This window comes from Patella vulgata, chromosome 6 (assembly GCF_932274485.2).
Source record: "Patella vulgata chromosome 6, xgPatVulg1.2, whole genome shotgun sequence".
Taxonomy (NCBI): Eukaryota; Metazoa; Mollusca; class Gastropoda; family Patellidae; genus Patella; species Patella vulgata.
This window is the reverse complement of record NC_065884.2, coordinates 73095920-73114792: the sequence shown is the minus strand read 5'-3', so window position 1 is coordinate 73114792 and position 18873 is coordinate 73095920. Positions and strand designations below refer to the sequence as shown.

The 18873-nt window shown below is 37.4% G+C and overlaps 1 long non-coding RNA gene across 1 annotated transcript; it reads left to right on the top strand.

The window, feature by feature from the left end:
- Positions 1-4537: 4537 nt before the first annotated feature.
- LOC126825340 (uncharacterized) lies at positions 4538-17545 on the top strand. Its single transcript, XR_007681904.2, has 9 exons — positions 4538-4706; positions 5312-5419; positions 5598-5705; positions 8679-8711; positions 9105-9176; positions 13114-13188; positions 14052-14102; positions 14846-14905; positions 17238-17545. It is a non-coding gene; the product is annotated as an uncharacterized LOC126825340 (long non-coding RNA).
- The last annotated feature ends 1328 nt before the right edge of the window (positions 17546-18873 follow it).

Genomic DNA, 18873 nt, shown 5'->3' with positions numbered 1-18873 from the left:
GCGCACGCTAACCATTCAGCCATCCAACCCCCCATAAAGTTAAAGAAACTAAATCTCTAACTCAATATCATCCAAAGTCTCCGACATTGAAAACACAAAATATTTGTCAATTTAAATCAACCTTGATGTTGTGATCTTACCGGGAAAAGATGGGCTTCTGATATCCAATATTTAAGACAAAATAAACTTGTTACCATGCGTATACGAATCGTTACCATAAAGCGTTTCAGCACTATTTTAACAAGGGACTCGATGAACGAGGCTAGACATATACCACTAGTCATGTCAAACGGTGACCCATATTCTTATCTGGAGAGCATGCGCAATAAATACTATCGGCGTAGACTGGAATAACCAGACGCTAGATGTTGCCATTGCCGAACATAACTGGTTTGAAATTAAGAGTAAAAACGGAAACGATTGAATGTAATACATTCATATTACATTATTATATGCGTTGCGACCCATTTGTGTCAATTTCCTGAAGAACGAGACATAACACGTTTCGTTTTTCGGGATTCAAATTTGGAGTAACGAATAACGACACAGAACGTGTTTCGTTATTCGGGATCGAAATAAAATTACTATTTTATGCCGCGGTGTCCTTCTTATATGGCAATTAAATAACAAAAAATTATCTTGACAAATGGACAATGATTTTATTTGAGTCCCGAATAAAGAAACGAGTCCTGTCACGTTATTCGTTAAACAAACTCGAACAGCACAATGAATTGTTGTTGGGGATTGACGGTTGTTTGCTATCGAGGCATCTTTATAAGTCAATTGGTCATGACCAGATAACTGACTCATTACCAGATGCTGTTGGCCTGTGTTATGATATATCTGTCGATTTTCAATTTGTTCAGAATTTTGACATCCTTGTAGCGTCGGTCGATAGCTGATTGGCTTACGCTTTCTACCCAATCGGAACATAGCCAATCCTCGGCTGAAGACTATCCAATCAGACCACAGTGTGTGGACATGGGATTGACATTCGGGGCTGGACAACTGACCAGTGTCCAAGTTGTTACAAGACGGGATCTAAACCATAGTAATCAGTTAAGGCCAGAGATCCCAGCTAGTAGTCCAGGATCACCTGGTACACCATTTTATCGAGGTCGCACCTTCTTGAGTCCAAAAATAATTTATTTTCCGTGGTTTTGTTGAAATTTCCCCGGTTATAAACCAAAAACAGAGGTAGGCGAAACATAAATCATATAACGTCGCAGGGAAAGGACCTATAACTGCTTATTACAACATAAAATCAAGCTTATGGTATCAGCTACAAGACAACAGCAAGTGGAATACGATTCGTCGAAATCCAAAGTAATATGACCCTTGCTTTAAATTTGGGCTCTTACAAACTAAAATAACTAACAGAATACTGTAAATTAACTTTTTTAAAATTATTATTTTGTGGTTTATTCTGATTGAGTACAATATAGTTTTTAAAACTAGCTTTTTTTTCTCCAGGTGATTTATTCTATTCGCATTGGCAGCGAGTTTTAACACCGTGTTTAACAGTAACATTTTGATATACAAGAACTTTTTTAAAAAAATGGCTTACCAATTTTCCTTTTTATATTACGCCTTCATATATGTAAAGACCGCAATTAAATCAACCTGTCTATAATATCATATTACAATGTAGTGAATGTTACATTTGTAATAAACAACAACAACACATAGATTTCGCGAATTATAAAGATGGCAGTCGAGAGAAGCAGAGATTGAGATTGATGAACCATTTTTACAATATTATAGTTTTCAAGTCATTCCTTATATTGCTCAAGTCACGTGACTATAACAGTTTGTAAAACGCAGCACCAAAAGAATGGAACAAATTGCCTTTGGAAGTCCAAAATAGTCTATATTTAAACGACGTCCTTATATTGCTCATGGCACGTGACTATAACAGTTTGTAAAACGCAACACCAAAGAATGGAACAAATTGTCTCTGGAAGTCAAAACAAAGTCTAAACTTGGCTATATTTAAACGACGTCTAAAAACACTGTTTTTTACCCAAACGTTTGAACTATAATTTAAATGCTTCACTTTCCATTTGTATATTGCAACTTGGCTATTCCTTTGTATTCTTTTGTTTATTTGTATATACATGTACATGTATGTTTTTTTTATAATCACATCTACATTGTAAAGCTCCACAGAACAGTCAGACTGACTGAATGTTCAACGCTATAGAAAACGATTATTATTATTATTATTTATTAAAATGACAATAATGTTTCCCTGTAAGTATCTGTAAAGATATATAATAAATCTATATTTCATGGTAACTGGATATGATATAACCAATCATTAGCTAGGTTATTAACTGCTGAGGATATAAATATTTAAACATGTGTTGCAATCGATTTAAGCCGATTAAAGAATTTGTTTGTAAATGTACAAACATATTTGTCTTGATTTCCGCAATAAGCGTTGCTACTCTTAAGCGAAATGGGATGGGGAGGGGGTCTTTTGTTGTTGAATTCCTCCTCGACTGCGCCAACAATTCTTGTAAAACGGCCTACACGATCTTACCAATCATATAAGTGGATGTACATTCATGGCTAGCCGTGCTTTGTTTATTGCTTGAATTTATATAACATTGACCTGAATTCGTTTCCTATTATTATAGTTTCCAGTCATTAGCCTGGGTATACCGTGCATCATGGACAATGACTGTCCTTAAGCCACGTTTATCTTGAATAACCAATCACGTTCAAGGAGGAAACACTAACAATCCAAATATAAAATATTATTTCCGGGAATAAAATCAAATCAACATGTCGACAAGAAGCTGATTGCTAAAACCTTCAGATCTAAAATTAACGACCAAATAAAAGTTATAGATTTTACTTCCAAGCACAACTTATGCATATTATTTACTGGGAGAATCCGCCAAAAACATAATGTACAAAAGAACACATGTGATCAGGTATTTGTGTATAAAACAAACGATAAACTACGCGTTCAACAGTCTAATTGTTTTACGTACTCTTGCGCTATAGTATAGCATTATATACTATTCAAAAAAAGTAGGGGATATTTGATTTTTAAGTGTTATTAAAGTCACCTAATGAAACTGACGAAGAAACAAATGACAAAATGAAATGAAGTTCACATTCATCGATTTATTCCAAATGATCGTTAGACTAAGTAAGGCACAGACTGACCATTATAAGGGTAAAATGATACCCGGGGTCAAACAGCAAAGTTACCACAGCATCACAACCAAGTCAGTAACGGGTAAATCCTCCTCTGTTTGCCAAACAAGCATTGATCCGACGTGGCATACTCCTAATGAGACGTCTAAGGTCATTTTGGTCCAGATTGTCCCATTCCTGTTGCAACGCAGCAGCAAGTTCTTGGACATTGGCAGGACGTTGTTGACGTTGACGTAACCTCTGTCCAAGCATGTCCCAGACATGCTCGATGGGGGAGAGGTCGGGACTCAGTGCTGGCCAAGGTAATGTGGTGATGTTCTGGTGGTAACCTGTAACGATCCTGGCCCTGTGACATCTTGCGTTGTCATCCTGGAAGATGAAACGGCGGCCATGACGTCGTGCGAACGGCACAACATGGACTGCCAAGATGTTGTCCCGGTAGTACTGGCCTGTAACACGCTCTGCAACAACATGTAAAGCCGTTCTTCCAGCAACAGTGATGCCTCCCCACACCATAACAGAACCACCCCCAAATCGATCATGTCTGATGACGTTAACGTCTTGGAAGCGCTCGTTTCGACGACGCCACACCCTCCTACGTCTGTCCAAAAAATCAACAGTGAACCTTGACTCATCTGAAAACATCACATTGCTCCAGCGTCGATTATCCCAGTGTTGACGATCCCTACACCAACGACGTCTTGCCTGAATGTGATGATCTCTCAAACAAGGGATCACGCGAGGACGTCGGGCGCGAAGGTGACCCCTATGCAGTCGATTCCGAATCGTCTGGCCACTCACTCTCACACCAGTGTCTGTTTGAAGACGAGCGCCGATCTGATTTGCTGTGATGACACGATTTCTCAAGGCCAAGGTACGGATAAATCGATCCTGGGCTTGAGTTGTCGCCCTTGGTCGACCTGAGCGTGGTCTGTCCTGTACAGATTGTGTATCTCGGTATCTGGACCATGAGAAACATTCATCGTCCGCGCCACAACCGCCTGTGTTGTGCCGATCTGTAGCATGCCAAGGGCACGTAACCTTTCATTTTGGGTAAGCCGACGCATATCAAAATTTGTTTTCTGGTCACTAAAACAATTAAACTGATGTTTCCACCCTGGAATTCAATGCCACAATGACTGTAACATTCAAAGTCAGAGTCGTGCAAATCTTGGGTTGGACCCCCATGATGATCCCAAGCATCACCTGCATTCCATGCGGTAGCTATTGGTGCGTTTGGGCGTCACATGTAACTGGAAATGTTTCTTCTGTTAGGTTCTATAGTGACTTTTTTCGTAGTCATTTGCATATTTTAGTATTATGCCCCCAAAATCAAATATCCCCTACTTTTTTTTAATAGTATAGTATCACAATGCATGTTATTTTGTGGATTGCGTTGGTCTTGACCACTGTTGTGAATGTCTCTGGACAAAACAGTGGGTGGCCTTGGGCACGATATGGAGGGATGCGAAATCCAAGATGCATCAGTTGCTCAGAGGTAAAAGAGGCTCATCTGTGTGAATCCTGCTGCAAAGGTGAGCTTTTGTTATTTTTAAATATTTATTTTCTATTTTCAAAGATTTGTTGTTTTCGATTACACTGTACAGGTGGATATGAAATTAAATGAAAAGGGGTTTAACGTCCTACTGTTCTGCTCCGAACTGGGAACCATCCCGGAAAATCTGGATGAACTTTCTCGACCAATGACTCCCTGTACAGTTGGACTGCCGACCTATATAATATAATGTCTGGCATGCTTTATCAAAACACAACAAACCCCAAGTGACGTCCATTGTTGTCCGGGTTGACTGGGTAGCTCTGGGCCCTCTGACAAACTGGTTTCCTTGGGATCCCATCACGGTGAAGAATATGTTTGATTCACCATTCCCGCACCTTCACTCAGGCATTGATATTCTTCTGTGGGTACAATGATTATAGAACGCTGTTCTATTTATTAACCCATTTCAAAATGATCTTCATCGTGGTAAACAAATATTTACGCCCACATTTTATGTTTCACTTTTATAAACGTTAAATTTTTTGTGTCAATCCTTTATAACATTTACCAAGTAATTAATGTATAACTGTGTAATAGAAAAACTATCAGAGTTGTTACTTAGGTTAATATTATTAATTCTAGGATCAGCCTGTACTCCAAACCCTTGTAAAAATAATGGTACTTGTTTACCAGTTGATAGCGGTTACAGCTGTAGTTGTACTCCGGGGTATTTAGGGGAAAACTGTGACGGTAAGATAAATTGTATATACATTGTGTATCAATAATTTCCCGGGAGAGAAGAGAGGGGGAGGGAGGGAGGGTTAAACTGATTGTATTTACAGATATACAGGGAACTAATGCACGGGCGAATACTTTTGTAGAGAAACCGGCCATGATGTTTATATTATTTGTGCATATTTAATTCTAGTGAATGTGTGTCTACCTAACCCGTGTAAAAATAATGGCACTTGTTCACCAGTTGATAACGGTTACAGCTGTAATTGTGCTACAGGATATTTAGGAGAAAACTGTGACGGTAAGTTACGTACATTCTTTATTGTCATAATAATTTAGTCACCCTTGATTGACCAGCCAACAAGCTCATTTATGAACAAACCAAACCTGAAAGGACTCGGGATGTAGCCTTGTTTGACACCAGATTAAAATAAGATTTCGCCCATTACATCTGAATTAAATCTTTACAATAATGTAAATACTTTGTAAAATAAAAATCATTGGACAATGTAATAATGCTCTAACAATGTATCGATTAATTCGGACAGAGACGCACCTAAAATCGATAAAACCTACATATAATCGACCTCCTTTACAGTTGCTAGTATATTTTTTATACACAAGACAGTCTAGTATAAATTCATTGCCATTAGCCCCGTTTACACTTGGCTGCGATAAGCGTGCCGTTCTGGGCACGGTACCATGAGGCCGCGATAAATTTCAAGAAATTGACCCGTTTACATTAATCTAAAATAACCGGTCTCTGAACCGTGCCAAGCACGCCAAATGTGGAACTCTTCACATAAAAGTTAATTTCAGTCCCTATACAAATTACCCAGATGAAAACAATTATGATGGTTGATTTAGTTTGAGCAGCCATTTTGACAGAACTGATGACAGAACTGTCAAAGTTTGCAGGGGAAAATGGTCAAGGTTCGTTCCGCGCATGCGCAGTTATTCATACTGAAAACGTGCTCAGACAGGATAGCGTTTACACTAAGAAAATTTAACCGCGCCGCGCCTGGTACTGTGCCGAGACCACCTCATTTCAGTGGGCCAGATTGACACGGTACTCAGTACGGTTCGCTTATGTTAAAAAAATTAACCGTGCCGTGCCTGGTACCGTTCCTGGCACGCTTAAAAATTTGTAATGTAAACGGGGTTATTGAATATTATTCCCTCGTTTATCTGCTACTCATTGGACCATTTCACTAACATCCTATACAGTCAGATGCCACTATAATTACTTATAATTGTGTCCGCACCGTCTACAAGAATTGCCGATCGTTTGATTGACAGACGATTACTCCACCCACATATTCTCTTATCAAGTAACATTCTCAATGGCTACGGTACCTTCGCTTGGCAGGCCTTCCATCGGCAGTCTCCGGTAGTGACGTCAGTGACTAACGGTAAACGTTAGCTTGGTTAGCCATTTATTAATATAATTTTAAATGGACGACTGTTTAAATGCAAGCCATCCGTGTGTCTACAGAATTGATTTTGAGCTTGTCATGTAAATAAAGGTCTAATAAATAATTTCTATAACATCTGAAGCCTGAATAAAGACTTGCAATTGACCGATTTAACTCTTGCATAATGTATGTATAAATCCCTGGTAATTTCTAACTCGCCATTATCCTCGTTTAAATAAGAAATATCCATATTACATTATCACTTTATTAACAATTGGAATTATGATCACTAACTGTTTCACATACATGTTTACTAACGTATGTGAGGTCTACATTTCTTAAATCTATTTTTAGTAAATCCCTGTCATGTATACGACCCCTGTGTAAATAATGGCACGTGTTATCCATCAGAATTTGTTGCAAATTGTAGCTGTCCTCTTGGATTTATGTAACACTTTCTTACAGATAACAGAATATCAGCATAATGTATAAAACATTTATTGAGAACATGAAATAGACATAAATCGGTGGAAGCTCTATTCCAAGTCTGACTTGCTGTCAGTAAACGTCTGCTTATAAAGCCTCTAACAATTAGCTGAGGTGGCAGGAGTGATAATCATATATGGTATTGTTTATTATCAATTATGGTGTTTGTAATTAAACTGCATATTTCTTTAAAAGTCATTGTCAGGTCAAGGTATATATGATACATTCTCTTTGAAGTTCAGTCTAGTGTTACACGCGGATCATGTGTAGCTTGTTCAAGAACATCTTGAATAAACTAGATGTTTATTAAGAACGTGTCTTCACAGAAGTTGTCGAGAGTTTAAACATCAACTTCAGTTATAGATCAGATTGTCACAACAGGTTATTTATTAAAAATAAATAACGAACACAATATAAACGTCAACTTCAGGTATAAATCACTCTGTTACATTTATAGGAGCCTTTTGCCAAGGTAAGCTTGTACTAACTTGCTCCCTGTGTAATGTGCACATATTGTTACACTGTAAAAATACAGTTTTATGGTCGCAGAGAAAAGCTAGGATGAATTTTCTATTTGCTGCACTGTCGCCTTTAGATGAATTCGGAGGACTAGTACAATTTGATCGCTCGCCTGCCCGTCACGTATTTTGGATACAATTAATAACACAGTTTTAATTAAGACTTAAGTCGATTAGCTTGATATTTATAAACAGTGTTTATGATCATAAGACGCACAATAATATTGATTTTCACTGAATTAAATTTATTACTATCAGAGTTATCTCCTATCTTCAAGTTTTCCTTTCGAATCAGACTGTTTCGATCTGTTGATTTCTGTGATTTTTCCAGCCATGGCTGTTGTGTTGACCCATTCGCCACGTTTTACCGAATTAGAAAATTGCAACACAACCACAATTAAAGATGACCAGGAAACATCATATTTACATTCTAACTAAAGTATAATTAATGGAAATGAAATGAAATGAAATGAAATGGAGTTTAACGTCCTACTGTTCTGCTCCTAACCTGGGCTAATGAAGACGGGCATACGCCATACAGTGTGCTATGAGGGGCATTTTGCCCGGACCGCGGCACTACGGCCTACTCTTATATCGAATTCCAACTGCCAAGGGATCTTTTACGTGCACGCCAATGTGTACACGGGACCTCGGTTTTTCGTCCCATCCGAACGACTAGACAGCTTTCCTTGTCAGCCCCTCCGCCCTGCATCACTGACAAGGGAGAACCACGCCGGAAAATCTGGATGAACTTTCTCGGCCAATGCAGGGATCGAACACCCGACCTCCAGGCTAGCCACGTGATCCCCATAATTAATGGATGCCACGTTGTCCTTGATTTTGTCTCTATTTCAGATTCTGAAGAAGGCACAACACCGGTGAAAGGGGGTGAGACAAAATCATATTTACATGTTAACTATGATTTGATTAATGAAAGCCACCTTGTAGACGTGTATAAAAACAAAGTTGCTATTAGAATGACAGAATTTCAGTTGGTGCAATGACAGACGATAACTATAGATTTAAACTTGTCAGAGGCGGTAACCTATCAGATAAATATATTAGGAACAAAAAGGACAAAGTATTATTACTTTAGATTGAATGTGAAATGTTTACGTGGACATTGTGTTGTGAGTTGTATCTCTCTATTGAATGATCACTGTTCCAGGTGGTGAATCATATGATCAGATGCTGCGATTAACATCCAGGGTGCAATGATTTATCACATATCTAATAATGAGTGTTTATTTATATTAACAGTATTATAATATTATTTTACAGGGAGAGTCTGTAATGTGACAGAGTGTGACGCTAGCGGGGGAACTTGTGCTCTAATAAAATGTAACACCGATGGTAAGATATCTATTTACTGATCAAATTTAAATTTCACTCATATAATTTGTGGATTAACTAGACATATTCCTTCGAATGTTTTGTTAAATGTCACTTAAAGGCTCAATACCACTCTTGTTGTAACTGAATAATATGTCCCAATCTTTATTCTGGTCAACAAATTGTACTATTTTAGAATATTTCAATTAATTGATGATACAAATTTCATCTTAACACACCTTATTTAAACATTTTGAAAAATTCAACATAATGGTTTGAAACGTCTAACGTAAACCTTTTCAAATGAAACTTCGATTTAAAAATATTTTCGAACCCTCTGGACAAGTAAAATAGGATGTAATGGATAATTTACACAACAGGTAGGACACTTAAACATCTAGTACTTAGATAGAGATATTATTTATTTTCTGGAGCTTTCAAGCCAGCAAGAGTGTTATTGTCCCTTCAATCATTTTATACATCCACATTTTCATGTGGACGGATGTTGTCGTCGGTGTTTCTGTCCGTTTGTTCACATTTGTTTGTGGATACCCTACAGGTTATCATATTAATCTGGGGGGTTGGATGGCCGAATGGTTAGCACATGCGCGCTGCGCTGTATCATACGGTCTGTCATTGAGTCAACTGGCGGGGTTTCGATTCCCCAGTTGTACGTGACAAGGAGTAGGGTCGCCTGTCCAACCTCGTGGGTTTTCTCTGGGTCCTCCGGTTTCCTTCCAATGGTAAGGACCCCTTACGCGCAGGCGAATTATTGAAATAAAATTGAACTATGTGTTAGTCCCGAAATGACCTAGTTTGTGTCAAGTGGACGTTAAACCCCATTTCTCTCTCTCGCTCTCTCTCTCTCTCTCTCTATCATATTAATCTGATTTTGACGAAACTTAAAATATAGGTTGATATCTCGGTTCCTCTCGATATTGGCATATCTAGAAGTCACAATTTATATCCGATTTAAAAAAAACATTGTTAGATTATAATGACAGACGAGTACGAATTTCGGGAATATCGGACAGGAATTGCCAGATAAAATGGCCGCTCCTTGTACGCAAATAGTGTAAAAGTATGTAATAACAAGGTTGTGAACCCTCTAGAGGTCACAATTTTGATCTGATTTTAATGGAACTTAAAATATATGTTTGTATCCAAAAAGATCTCAGGGGCCCCTGCCGATATTTTCGCGCATATCGGACCGCAACGTCCTGGATTATGCCTCCTGATTGTACGAAAAATTGTGTTTTTTTAGATTATGGACGCCTGAAAGGTCACGTTATCCAATTTTGATGAAACTTAAAATGTATGTTTATATACCAAAGATCTTGGTTCCGTTTGATATTGTCGCAAGTCGGGGCCGTACACTGTTTAAATTATTATGTATTTTTACCCTTTTTAAGCTGGCAAAAATGTTGCCATCATCACAACTGTATTTTAACATTGGATGTTATTTCACAGTCTATAACTTTACCTCTAGCTATTATACACCCAAGGTAAATTTACATGTAAAATCACCATTTATATAAATTGGTAAAACTATATTGTGTAATTATACCTCGTTACAAATAGCAATATTTCTGCAAGTAAATTTACCATTCTAGTGTAGATTTACATATTATATAATTTGCCGAGGTAAACTTACTAAAGGGAACATGGCTCTCCCAGCGTGGCTAAGTAGTTCTAGGTTAGATCCTGGCCAACATAGAAAGTTTTGGCGACCTTTCAGTCGAGCATGAAAAAGCAACATCAAACGATGGAAAGAGTAGGTGGGGTGACACTGTCCAAGCAAAATGCCCTACACAACACAATGTATGGCTTATTATTAGGTGCATTCAGATTTTCAATAACCCATTTCTCTAAAATAGACTAACTAAACTGACTGACAGAACAGTAAATATGTTCTCAAAATTATACATGTGTTTAAAGGGACAAAAAACACTCTTGCTGGCTTGACAGCTCCAGAAAATAAAAAATAGCCTTATTCTAAGTACTAGATGTGTTAGTGTCCCACCTGTTGTGTAAATTATCCATTAAATCCCATTTTACTTGTCCAGAGGTTCAAAAATATTTTCAAATCCAAGTCACATTTGAAAAGCTTTACGTCAGGCTTTTCAAATCATTTAGTTGAATTTTTCCATTTTTTTAAATTAGGTGCGTTAAGATGAAATTTGTATCATCAATTAATTGGAATATTGTAAAATAGTGCAATTTGTTGACCAGAATAAAGATTGGGACATATTATTCAGTTACAACAAGAGTGGTATTGAGCCTTTAAAAGGGGAATACCAATGTGCCCATTATTTGACAGTAAATTTACAATTTGCAGTAAAAATAATATTTCTGTTAATGCACAGCTCAGATTTTGTAAAATGACATATATGGTTATAGTTCCACGTTACGTTTGATGTAATCTTACATAAGCCTTGTATTCATATGCATTTACTTTGTGTTTAATTTAAAGGAGCTAAATCGCTAACATTTGGGACCTAGAAGTTGACACAAGTGGGTCGCAACTCATATAATACTGTAATATGAATGTATATAAACTGCTATACATTCAATGGTTTCCGTTTTTACTCTAATTTCAAATCAGTTATGTTCCGCGAAATAAGCCCGCAGTCTCAATCGAATGCAAATTTCTAGCGCCTGGTTATTCCAGTCTACATACGCCGTCTGGTTTGGTGCAATATGTTTAGCCTCGTTCCTCGAGTCTCTTGCTAGAACTGGAGCTGAAACGCATTATGGTACATGATTCGTGCACCAATGGCAAAATGTTTATTTTGTCTTAAATATTGGATATCAGAAGCCCATCTTTTTCCGGTAAGATCACAGCATCAATGTTGATTTAAATTGACAAATAATTTGTGTTTTCAATGTTGAAGATTTTGGATGATATTGAGTTAGAGACTTAGCTACTTTAAACATGCATTATGCAAGAGCTAAATCTTTAGGCCTGAAATGTTATCTAAATTATTAATTAGACATTAATTAACTTATCCAGACCATAATCAACTCTAGATGGCATCGCTAGCCTGTGATCTTAAGTGGATTGTGAGCCGATTTACTGCATAACTTTCCTTCTCCACTAAACGATTAAATGGATAATCGAGACTATGCTGTTTATCGTACTGACTTTAGTAATGATGACCGAGGCTAGGCAGAAATTTGATTCGCTTAGTTCTCGGTTCATAGTGGATCAATTTGAATGAAATTTTCAGCAAATTGCCTTTACGTTATCTAGTTTTGAATTATTATAATGAGAACTGACAACTCGTTATCGAATCTCCCATAATGTATCTTTAATAGAAATAACCATGTGATGTGAAAACTCGACACTGTGTTTTTACTATGTTTATAACTGTTAATATACATATAATTTTAACAGTGTAACATCCAGCTTTATGGCCCCTGGTTGTACGACAAATCGCTTTTTTTAAATTGTTCTCGATCCATCTCTTGCAAAATGTGTCCGTATCGTGCATGGCTACCATTTGTTAATATGGCTAAATAGGTAAATAAGAAAAAAAGTGAAAATGAAATGAAATGGGGTTTAACGTCCTACTGTTCTGCTCCGAACTGGGCTAATGAAGACGTACATACGCCATACAGTGTGCTATGAGGGAAATTTTGCCCGGACAGCGGCACTATGGCCTACTCTTATATCGAATTTCAACTGTCAAGGGATCTTTTACGTGCATGCCAATGTGTACACGGGACCTCGGTTTTTCGTCCCATCCGAACGACTGGACAGCTGTCCTTGTGAGTCAGGCCCTGCGTCCTGCTTCACTGACAAGGGAAACCACGCGGGAAAATCAGGATGAACTTTCTCGGCCAATGCAGGGATCGAACACCCGACCTCCAGGCTAGCGAGCCAGCGTCTTACCCACTTAGCCACCGTCAATAAGTATATCGTGCATCTAACTTGTAATTTGATTGTATTTTTCAGCTACCAATTGTGCAGGTAAACGATGTAATGAAACTAACAATGAAGTGTGTATTGATGATGCTTGTGTAGTCAGAAGTAAGTATAACATGTTACCTGTTCGTTGATTAAAACTGGTACCGCAGAATTGAATTGCTAACGAACTTACAAACAGTTAAATGACATTAGCTAGACCCTTATCTTTAACTTTATAAACTGTTAAAATTTAAACTCAAGATCAAATACAATGAATTAGTGAAAAGTATCATCGAAACTGTTCAACATTTTCAAGACTTTATAAAAATCTTGAAATCTTGCTAAAAATTGTGGAGCAGCACGTCTTACTGATTTCACAAGGTTTACAAACTGTTGATATTTTAACTACGATTTAATCAATAGCATTACCGTTTGACCATACAGTCTGAAAACAATGAAATGAAATGAGGTTTAACGTCCTACTGTTCTGCTCTTATACTGGGCTAATGAAGACGGGCATACGCCATACAGTGTGCTATGAGGGAAATTTTGCCCGGGCAGCGGCACTATCGCCTACTCTTATATCGAATTCCAACTGCCAAGGGATCTTTTACGTGCATTCCAATGTACACACGGGGCCTCGGTTTTCCGTCTCATCCGAAGGACTAGACAGCTGTCCTTGCCAGGCCCTCCGTTCTGCATCACTGATAAGGGGAAACCACGTCGGAAAAGCCCGATGAACTTTCTCGGCCAATGCAGGGATCGAACACCCGACCTCTAGGCTAGCGAGTCGGCGTCTTAACCACCTAGCCACCACCGTGGCTCCCAGTCTGAAAACAGGGCGTGGCCATCTTTTGCATGTTGATCACATGTATTCAAAGTTTCAACACAATCCGGGAATTTCTGCATCATAGAGTTAGCACCCACAAAAAATTTACCATTAATTTGGTGTTCAATTGATATTATATACATGTTTTATATTTCAGGTGAGAATTGCGGTCTAATAGATGGCATACTTATGTTTTGTTCAGATATAGGTATGTATTGCTTTATAAACTTACAATATTATATAATTTGAGAATGTTTAGTTGAGCTACATTCATAGAACCAGTACATGTTGACATGTTCAGATGGTGTTTGTCTCGGTAAATATGATTTATATTATAGACAGTGGGTCATTTATACAAACCCTGGCTATTTATATATATAATAGACAGTCGGCCATTCATACAAACCCGATATATTTAGACAGTGGGTCATGTATATACATACTATAGGCAGTGGATCATTCATTTATACAAACCCGATGTATTTATTTTTTTGTCAAGATAATATATTTAGAAATCTGTAAATCAAGTCCATCTCTATTAGTGTGTACTCCTAGCCTGAAAGAATTCAGAGTCTGTTGCAAATATTTTATCAAATTTTATCTGTCTGGTGAGATTAACACTGTAAGGTCGTATATAAGAACGCCGTTTACTAAACAGAATATTGGCCAATATTTGATCTTTAAAAAGGGGGCTGGGTGGCCGAGTGGTCATACGCACATGGTTTTGATTATAAGGCCCGCTATCCATGCAAGTAGTTATTGCTTTAACCAGTCGGTTGTTACAAAGTGTGCAGTGTTAGTCAGGAAAGGAGGACCTAATCATTCGAGTCGAGGGCTGTTACACCCCCCCCCCACCACCACCTCTTCATCTGGATTGCACACATGTTTTGATACATAGTTTGGTATTGGTGTGTGTAATGATATATTAATTATGATTAATTATGTTTATAGTACAATGTGACGAAGACAATGATTGTCGAGGTAACCCATGTGTTGGTGGATACTGTGGACGTAAATATTCACTATTCTATTTATAATCATCTATCAATATAACCAGGGCCCTGTTTCACGAAATTTTAACTAAAGATAAAATCCAAATTTTAGTAGATACTTCAATTTTGATTGGCTAAGCACTAAAATCAATCTAATATTATCTAATCAAATTACTAAAATTTGGATTTTATCTTAGTTAAAATTTCGTGAAACAGGCCCCTGGTGTGTATATATCACCCATCAATATGACCTGATTTGTATATATCACCCATCAATATGACCTGGTGTGTATATATATCACCCATCAATATGACCTGGTGTGTATATATCACCCATCAATATGACCTGGTGTGTATATATCACCCATCAATATGACCTGATTTTAATATATCACCTATCAATATGACCTGGTTTGAATATATCACCCATCAATATGACCTGGTGTGTATATATGTATATATCACCCATCAATATGACCTGGTTTGTATATAGCATCCATCAATATGACCTGGTGTGTATATATGTATATATCACCCATCAATATGACCTGGTGTGTATATATATGTATATATCACCCATCAATATGACCTGGTTTGAATATATCACCTATCAATATGACCTGGTTTGAATATATCACCCATCAATATGACCTGATTTGTATATATCATCCATCAATATGACCTGGTGTGTATATATGTATATATCACCCATCAATATGACCTGGTGTGTATATATATGTATATATCACCCATCAATATGACCTGGTTTGAATATATCACCCATCAATATGACCTGATTTGTATATATATAAACAATGAACGTCTTTATTTAAATAAGATAGATAAGATGATAACAAACAGCAAAATTCACCCAATTATCTTATTAATCATATTAACGTAATAGTTATTAGCACACTTTCATCGGTGTATCGGTGAAGATCAGGAGAGTTTTGGTCGAGGGGCCCAGCCGAGGCGGCCCCCGACCAAAACTTTCCTGATCTTCACCGATACACCGAGGAAAGGTTTGAATAAGTTACTTACATTACATTTATATCGAGTATTGTGAAGCGAAATGTGAAAAATGGTATTTATTATCGAGTCGTGTCAAGCGAAATGTGACAAATACTTTCTGCTCTTTCATTTATCCTTTTCTGTGCCTCGCGCTACATTTCATGGTAGAATGATTTCGCAGTGGAGAAACGACCTGAGTAGTATTGCATTTACACGTGCGTCTTGCTGCGTTACCCTGAGCGTAAAACAGTCACATGTTTTTTAGACTGCACTCCACAGATAGATGACGTGAACCAATCTGTCTTCTAATATCTCTGTAAAAGATGACTGCCTTTAACACGTGCCGTCACCCAATAATGTTATTATTAACTAACATGGTGTACTAAAGGTTTACACTTAGTAAACTCAAATCAGACCTACTTTTAAATTACTTTATTCGCTTAATGGGGGAATCACGTGGCTAAGTGGGTAAGACGCTGGCTCGCTAGCCTGGAGGTTCAGTGTTCCATCCCTGCATTGGCCGAGAAAGTTCATCCCGATTGTCCGGCGTGGTTCCCCCTTGTCAGTGATGCAGGACGGATGGCCTGATAAGGACAGCTGTCTAGTCCTTCGGATGATACGAAAAACCGAGGTCCCGTGTATATATTGGAATGCACGTAAAAGATCCCTTGGCAGTTGGAATTCGATATAAGAGTAGGCGATAGTGTCACTGCCCGAGCAAAATTTCCCTCATAGCACACTGTATGGCGTATTCCCGTCTTCATTAGCCCAGCATAGGAGCAGAACAGTAGGACGTTAAACCCCATTTCATTTCATTTCATTTATTCACTTAATGTATTAGATATAATCAAGTCTGGACAAAATGTAATAACATGTCATGTTGGGTCTTTTAGTAAACTCAAGCATAAAGTCTTTGGTCAACAAGGGGATTATTCGGCTATTGTCATTGAACCAACGTGGCATCGTCAAACATCTGTTTCGATCAATTAAAGAGAGAGAGAGAGAGAGAGAGAGAGAGAGAGAGAGGGAGGGTTTAACGACCACTCAACACAAACTAGTCCATTTCGGGACTAACATAATTTTATTTCAATAATTTGCTTGCGCGTAGGGGTCTTTAGCAGTGGGAGGAAACCGGAGGACCCGGAGAAAACCTACGAGGTTGGACAGGCCGGTCAATTAAAATATACTTGATTAACATTATAATGTAAAACTAACATATTGCTTTTTAAACGAATCTTGTTTTCTTATATACACAGTAAGTCAATTTTATGACCAGGAACGAGTTTCATGAAGGCTTGTTTATTTATATCATATAAACCATGGTTTTTTTTATTCTTCAGGTGTTGCATGTGGAGAATCGTTTTGTAGTTTGTTTTAAACAAACTAGTTTATGTTATGCTATATATCCACTAGTGTACAGCGAGCAACTATTATCAGATTCAATATTTAACATAATAAACTATATTGTAATAATTAGGCACTTATTTAATTAAATGCAGTACTTTCTTTATAAAATATAATTCTAAGTCAACAATATATTCATCTAAACCCAAAACTACAATAATGTATGTATATTGATATGTACTTCTTGAAAACAACTAGATCCAAACCATTACAAGATATTAAAATATAACCTATATCGCAAAATAAACAGACTTTATGTTTGATATTTCTTAGTTTGTTGTTTATTTTGTAGACCTTGTTTGTAAGTTATCCAACACATCTTGCGAAGGCGTATAAAAGTGACACGATTTGCCCAAATTCACCCAAAGCTATCCTCCGAGACACATAAAGATGGCGATGTAATGAGTGACACAAATCAACCAACTCGTGTATCATATTTCTATATTTTTTCGTATTCTGAACATTCCTGATGTCAAACTTGTCATTTTGGGTTAAAATCAGATTTTTGTTTTAGCTTGCTCGATAAATGTTGAATAGGAAAGGACATGGGTTATGTATGATTTTATAGGGATTAGACCACTTGGGAGAATGACCTTAACGGGAGGTTATTTGTATTTTTAAGGTACATCAGTCAAGCTTAGAAAAACGATATTATACAGTCTATCGTATTCGTCATGTACACTTCCGACGGAGTCACCGATTTCCCAGGGGTGGCCATTTTGTCCAGCAGTTTTGGTCTGATTTTCACGAAATTCGAACTCAACCATCATTAGGGTGTAACGGTGATATATTCAAAGGGTTTTTTTTCAAATCGGATAACAATTGTGAACTCTACAGTTCAGGAAATTGCCAGATCTATATTTCGTTTCATTTTTTATACTTTCGATGGCCTACACTAAATGAAGATCTGACAAGTTATAGTGGGAGTTCATGTCAGGGTTCAAACGATTGGCTTTTGACCCTATGACATCAATTAGCGGTGTCTTTTCTAGTGTTTTACTCACAGTTCCGTGCATAAAAAGCCCAAGAACTCGCCGTTACAGACCGTTTCATTAGCTAATTCCTCACATCAAGTAGAACGCCTGTTATATAACAACTCTTCCAGATCCTAGTGTAGTAAAGACAAGTAAAACGAAATTTTGAACTATAAAAACGAAACAAAATAGGATCTGTGTTTTTATCAGATATGCGCAAATATCAAAAGATCTTTGGGTTATAAACATGTATTTCAAGTTTCATCAAAATCAGATGACAATTGTGACCTCTAGAGTGTCCACAAGCTAAAAACGTGATTTTCGTACAAGTTATGGTCCGATACATGCCAATATCGAAAGGAACCAAGATCTTTGGGAGAAAGACCTATATTTTAAGTTTCGTCAAAATTGAATAAACAATATACGCTCACATGAAAATGTGGGCGTATAAAAATGCGATTTTTCGTACAATCATGGGCCATAATCCAGGCAGTTATGGTCCATTATGCGCGAATATCAAAAGGAACCAAGATCGTAGGGTTATAAACATATATTTCAAGTTTCATCAAAATCGGATAAAAATTGTGACCTCTAGAGT